We start from the raw sequence: 5,170 nt of genomic DNA on the forward strand, positions 1-5,170 counted from the left end.
GACAGTGTTTTTTTTAATGTAAGAAAACAGGTTCCAAGATGCACTCATCTGTACAACTCTGCCAAGTGTCACACAGGCCTGGAGTGAGCAGGGGCTGGTGTTCCTTCCGTTCGATGCCCGGAAGCAGAAACCGGTGGCCTCTGTGGGGTGTCCTGCCCAGCGTGCCGCCTCCCCCCTCCCCAGTGGCTGCCCCAGGAGGATCTGATGAAACTGCTCCCTCATCCATGGTGCTCTCGGCCCCTCACTCCCCGGCAGAGCCCCTTTGTGCTGAGCTCGCTGGGACGTGCGCTCAGGATGCTGGCTTCTAGGCTTCTCTTTGAGAAATAAATGCGAGCTCCTGGATTCCCTCGTTCCGGAGGCTGCTCCGCGATTCTTTTCACGGTTGTGATCGCTCCCTAGCGGCTGGGCTCTTGGGAGGCCCAGGCTGGGTGGCAAATAGGCGTCTCTGAACCCCAGAACCACATGCGGCGAGGCCGCCCCATCAGACCTGTGCCTCTCACATCACTCGGGGAGCCTGGGCCTGCGTGAGACGTGTGAGGAAGTGCCTCAGCTATTGAAAGGGTCACTCCTCTCCCTCTCGAGTGGATAGAGTTCCATCTCCAGGTTACATGAGCTGATGGAACTTCCTTGTACTCAGAGGCTCTCAGCCCCAGGCTCTCCCCCCCCCGCCCCCCGGCCCCCTTCGGCCCCCTAAGATCGCGTGGCTAAGCTTCCCCGGCATCACTGCACAGCCCCAGGCAGAGGTGGGCGCTCTCGTAGGGAGTGTGATGTCCATCAGCTGTCGGCAGTTAGACAGACATGAGCTGAGCAAGGACGCTGGGCAGGTCCAGAAGGTCACCAGGTGGGAAGCCCAGGTGCCTAGCAATGGACAATCCGCCGTAGGGGAGGATCCTGCCCCCAGGTGACTTTTCCTCCCCTGGCATATCGCAGGTCACGAGGTGTGGACCCCCTGGCCTTTCCTCCAGAGATGAACATCTAGGCCTCAGCTCCATTTCAGCTCCAGGCCCTGGGAAGCAACAAAACCCGTCACTGCTGGCGGCAGGACCAGCTGCTTTGGATAATGACCCCCTGCCCTGGTGCCGCCAATCGATCGGTGGCGACCACAACCCTGAACAAACACACCCGGAAAGCTGCCGAATATCCTATTGAGATCTTCCCCTGGGGTTGCAGGTTTGCTCCCCAGCCCTGTCCGGGCACGTGCGGGAGGTAACCAGTCGATGTGTCTCTCGCACATCAATGTTCCTCTACTCCCTTCTTTCTCCCTCCCTTCCACTCTCTCTAAAAATCAATTGAAAGAATATCCTCGGGTGAGGATTAACAAAAAAAATAAAGGTTCAGAAACACATTCTCTGTTGAGCGACGCGCGGATAGGGAAGAACATGGTCGAACGGTGAACTCAGACCTGGGCAGTGGGGGTGTGAAGAATGGGGGTGAAAAGGAAGAGAGAAGCAACTATTAAGCAGATTTAGGAGGACAGAGATAATGTTTAAATCCATTTTTCTTTAGGAATAAAAAGATTATTTTTAAAAAAAGTCATTCCTGCTCCAGCTTTTCAGAATTTCCACAAAGGATGTCGCAGAGGTGCACGTCCAGCCACTTGCAGGCAGACTTGTCTACCGTTTACAAAAACATGAACAAAACCCCTGAACTACACTTTCCAGCCTCAAACCCTCTGTTGTCTTTGGAATCTCTGGCGAGTCGGGGGCCCTGGGAAAGGGGGGGCCCTGGCAGCTGGGCCGGTGGCTCAGCCCCGATGCTCGGTCCTTGTCCAGGCCACGCCCGGGCGCCACGAAAGGGCCTCTCTGGATCGACAAGGACTTGGTGCGAAGACCCACCGAGTCTGCCTCATTTTTACTGTGTTTCTCCCCGCTCCTTGTGGTGCGGTTTGGGTTCCCTTGGTGGGACTGGCATACAGAGGCCTTTAGCAGCAGTGTAGGCAGTGAGGACATTGGCCGGGAGCGCTGGTGAGCTCCGTGCCAACCTACTTCCAGTTAAAGTGGGACCGGGCAGCCCTAGCTGCTTTGGCTCAGTGGATAGAGCGTCAGCCTGCGGACTCAAGGGTCCCAGGTTCGATTCGGCTAATGGCATGTACCTTGGTTGCGGGGACATCCCCAGTAGGGGGTGTGCAAGAGGCAGCTGATCGATGTTTCTAACTCTCTATCCCTCTCCCTTCCTCTCTGTAAAAAATCAATAAAATATATTTTAAAAAAAAGTGGGACTGGGCAGCTGAGCAACTGGAAATGGCAAAGGGGTGAATGTGGAAGGTCTTGGCCGCTGCTGAGAGGTGCCTGGGGCACCCGTCCACTGTGGCAGGGGGTGCCGGATCCACAGGGCGGTGCGGAGGGAGTGACCCCACCTGCCCCCGTATCTGCAGCCGGGGCCAAGGCCGGGCAGCCCGTCCTGCTGGGGACCACACTGCTCCCAGGCCCAGCGTCAGCCAGGTGCCAAATCTATTCCTGCAGATACAGAGGGTGTTCCTGGCACACAGACCGCCATCCGCACAGCCCCTGGGCATTTCAGCACACATCCTGCCATTCCTGCCCGGTGCGGGCCAAACAGCCGATGCCAAGCCGCGGTGGCTGGAGGAGTTTCGGGAAAACCCAGGAAGCGGCTCAGACCTGCCAGGGGCCTCACACTGTCCAAACCCGCCCTGTCCTGGAGCTAGAGCTCTGGGGGGTGGGGGGGGAGTTCCAACTGGGTCTTTGTTAATCCATGGGGACGAGCTGGAAACAAAGGAGCCAACAGACCACATGGGGGAGGTCAAGGCCACTGGAGCTGCTGGTGGCTTCAGGGTGCGGTTGAGGGGGCCTGGCCTCAGAGGCCTCAAACCCAACCTCCGAGGGCTTAGGCACATGGGAGTGGACGTCCCAGGAGAACCTGGGGCTGGGGGGAGGGTCTGAGACTGTGGACCAGGAATGCCAGAGCCGGGCAGAAAGACAGACAGCGATGAGCAGACAGACAAGGAGCAGACACCACACCCCACCTCCCCCCCAGTGAAGAGAGGAGAACCAGCTGTGTGCTCACAGCGCGGGGCTCATTCAGGCCTCACTGCAGCCACCTGCCCTCCGGAGCTCAAGCCGAAATTCCACCCCCACCTCCTGCCTCTCCTCTCTCCTTCCTTCAGTTTCCATTTGCTTACATGTTAAAGAAAAACGTTTAATTTTGACATAACTGTAGGTTCACAGCAAGTGGCAGAGACAGTGAGAGGGGCCCCTGCACCCTTCACCCAGGATCCCCACCCCCGCCACCCCTCCCCCGGCTGCAGCTCAGGTCACCGCAGAGCAGCACCGCAGCCGGACACTGACCCGGGCCTCATGGGTGTGGGCGGCTTTGTGCGATTTTTAAAATATACATTTTTTCACTGATTTCAGAGAAGGAAGGGAGAGAGAGAAACATCAATGAAAAGAGAGCATCACCGACCGGCTGCCTCCTGCGTGCCCCACGTTGGGGACCAAGCTCGCAACCCGGGCCTGTGCCCTGACCGGGAATCAAATGGTGACCTCCCGGCCCATAGGTGGACGCGCAACCACCGAGCCACGCCGGCTGGGTTTGGTGCCATTTCTATACGTGTGTGCATCTGTGTAGCCACCACGGCAGCCAAGATACACACTGTTCCACCATCACAAAGACTCTCCCGTGCCAGCCTTCGTCCCCCAGCCCCCGGCAGCCTCTCTGTTGCCGATCTGTAATGCGACATTCTGAGAAAGAAGCCCGACTCCCTTCCGACCCCAACAGGTTGTTGTCTGTGTCAATCCCCCCCCCCCCTTTGCTGGGTTGAACTCCAGGACCCCGAAGGCACCACAGTCACTAACCACTCTCCCGCCTTCCGGTCTGACACGTCCCTGGCCTCTCCAATGACCAAACTGTGTATGTGTGTCTTCCACACCTTTCGGCCAGGTGAGCGCAGACCTTTGCCGCTCTCGTTCCCTCCTGTACCTCCAGGGCCAGGGACAGTGCCTGGCCCACAGGAAGGGCTCAGCAAACACTTGTGGAGAGAGCGGTTTCCCAGAGGAAGAGATTTGGGTTTGGGGAAGTCGGTGGCGGAGCCTGGTCTCGCCCCGCTCCCTTGGCTCCCAGCCCACCGCACCCCCGCGCCGCCCGCTTTCTCCTCTCCGGCCAAGCGTGGGCAAAGCGCTCTCGTGTCTGTGTTTCCCTTGGCTGGAGGGACGCCGGCCGGGGTTTTCAAATGAAACTTTACTGACAGCCCGCAAAGCCCAAAGGGAAATAAACAAGGGAAACACGAGGACTTGTAAAATGTTGAACTTGTGAAACAGATTTTCTTTTCTTTCTCAGCACGTGGTGTTAGGCACGAGTGGGGTCCCAAAGATGGAAAGGGAGACACCCACACAGAATGCTTGGTGCCCAGTGAAGCATGATAGGGTGCGTGACACTACTTTTAAGTTGTAAAAAATGTATTTTTATTGATTTCAGAGAAGACGAGAGAGGGAGAGAGATAGAAACATGTGCCGCGCCAGCACGGCCAAGGGTGAGCCTGAGAGGGGGCGGCTGAAAGGCTTAGGAAAGACAGACAAGAGAATGAAAGCCGGATCTCGGTGGGACACTGCTTCTCTGAGAGACAGCGACCACGCCCACAGCCGTGTCTTTATTTTATAGCAGACGCCACGAGGCAAAGTAAGGGCGTGGTCAAGATGTTTACAACATTCTCGCGGGTTTCGATCCTACTCCACTACATGCACCTGAACTCTATCGAGCCCACATCACTCAGGCACGTGGGGCCACGTGTTCGGACCATAGGTTCAAGCTCACAACTACAGCTGTTGGCTATAATTGTGCTGAGAGGGCCCTGCCCTCCAAGCTGGGACCTGCACGTGGCCATGAGAGGACTGTGCCCTCTCCTTAGTCCAAGGCAGTGGTTCTCAACCTTGGCTGCACATTAGAATCACCTGGGAAATCTTATTAAAAGCCCGGCCTCCGTTTCCAGGCGCCGTAACTTTCAGGGCAGTCCTTGAACATGGCCGGCAGGACCTGAGAAAAAGCGCCATACAGCCTCTAAAAAGAGAAGGGGGAGAAAGACGCTCTGTGCATACCTATCCGATGCGTGAAACGAGAGATTTGATCTAAAGGGGCAAAAAAGCGGGGGGTAGGATGGATTAAGACGCGAATCATATCTTCAATTGGCTATAAACGCAGGACCTACCTACTTTCAGAC

The 5,170-nt window shown here is 56.9% G+C and overlaps 1 long non-coding RNA gene across 1 annotated transcript in view; it reads right to left on the reverse strand.

Annotated features, from left to right (window-relative positions):
* Positions 1-2,345: 2,345 nt before the first annotated feature.
* LOC111828376 overlaps positions 2,346-5,170 on the reverse strand; it is a 9,530-nt gene continuing 6,705 nt past the window's right edge. Inside the window, exons 4-5 of the long non-coding RNA XR_002832223.1 lie at positions 4,684-4,687; positions 2,346-2,356 (exon numbers count right to left, since the gene is read on the reverse strand). This is a non-coding gene — a long non-coding RNA (uncharacterized LOC111828376). The remainder of the gene's footprint in view (positions 2,357-4,683; positions 4,688-5,170) is intronic.

Source organism: Myotis lucifugus, unplaced genomic scaffold (assembly GCF_000147115.1).
Source record: "Myotis lucifugus unplaced genomic scaffold, Myoluc2.0 scaffold_345, whole genome shotgun sequence".
Taxonomy (NCBI): Eukaryota; Metazoa; Chordata; class Mammalia; order Chiroptera; family Vespertilionidae; genus Myotis; species Myotis lucifugus.